At 41.3% G+C, this 1,215-nt stretch overlaps 1 non-coding gene across 1 annotated transcript; it reads left to right on the top strand.

The window, feature by feature from the left end:
• The first annotated feature begins 230 nt into the window (after positions 1–230).
• LOC132604788 (small nucleolar RNA R71) lies at positions 231–336 on the top strand. The gene has a single exon (XR_009568888.1). It is a non-coding gene; the product is annotated as a small nucleolar RNA R71 (small nucleolar RNA).
• The last annotated feature ends 879 nt before the right edge of the window (positions 337–1,215 follow it).

The raw sequence follows: 1,215 nt of genomic DNA, 5'->3' as shown, positions 1-1,215 counted from the left end.
CTCTCTCATGGTTTTCTTTTGCAACGGCAGCTAGTGATGGACTACCATAAGAGAGGCTCTCACTATCAGTTGAATGCCAAACTTGATTGTGGGTAGTGGGTTTATCAAGCAAGCGGGTGATCACGATAAATGACTTGTCCATGAAGCATCCTCCCGCGGCAGTATTGACAGCAATCTGATTCATCGTATCCAAGCCCTTGTAGAATTTTTCCGTGAGAATAGCATCCGGAAACCCGTGAGTTGGAAATTGAGCTAGATAATACTTGAACCGCTCCCATACCGAATATAATTGTTCCCCCGGGAGCTGTTTGAACTCAAAGATCTTATCTCGAAGTTCAGCCTTTTTGCTCGGTGGGAACCACTTCTTTAGAAATATGTTGGCCAGCTCGCTCCAGGTATGGATAGAATTGCTGAGAAGCTTTTCATACCATTCCCTTGCTTGGCCAGCCAAGGAATATTTGATGACCCGTAATCGCAGTGCATCTACAGAAACAACACCTTAGGATTGTTGAGAACATACATGCAAGAAGTTCTTCAAATGTGGAAGTGGACAATCCTCCGAAGAATTTCGGAAATAACCTTCAAGTTTCAGTAGCTGATAGATAGAACTATCAATTTTGAAAGTAGCATTTCCAGTTCTAGGAGGAACCACAGCAGAAGCATAATCAGCTTCATTGATGAATTCCGCAAAGATATTTTCGTCCTCATCCTCTTCTGGTGCAGGTGGGTTCACTTGGAGTCCACCTTGGTTTCCTTGATTCCGATTCGGTCTTCCTGCCATGTTCACCTGGTTCACCACAACAGAAAACGAGGTGTGATGGAATAGAAAAAGTCTTAAAGAAGAGTACACAACAATCAGTAATTTCTAAACCGTATTCCCCGGCAGCGGCGCCAAAATTTGATACGCTCAAATTACACCTATTAATGACGTAAAGCGGACGTTGTCAAATATAGTAACCCAAACAAGGTTGGGGTCGAATCCCACAGGGAATATGGAGAGAAAAGGATACTAATTGTATGCGATACTAGTCTTTAGAGGCTTTAATCCTATTCGTGATAGTTTGAAATATTTATTGAATAATGTAATTGAATACTTTGACTTGAATTGTACTTAATGCGAGAGAGAGACTAAGGTTGTGTTCCCAACTTGATTAGATATTATGCCTCAGGTTTCAATGTGATATATTTCTAATGGTTGTTCTATGAATATGCACT

This window comes from Lycium barbarum, chromosome 7 (assembly GCF_019175385.1).
Source record: "Lycium barbarum isolate Lr01 chromosome 7, ASM1917538v2, whole genome shotgun sequence".
Lineage (NCBI taxonomy): Eukaryota > Viridiplantae > Streptophyta > Magnoliopsida > Solanales > Solanaceae > Lycium > Lycium barbarum.
Note: the sequence above shows the minus strand (reverse complement) of the source record. Positions and strands in the feature narration are given on the sequence as shown.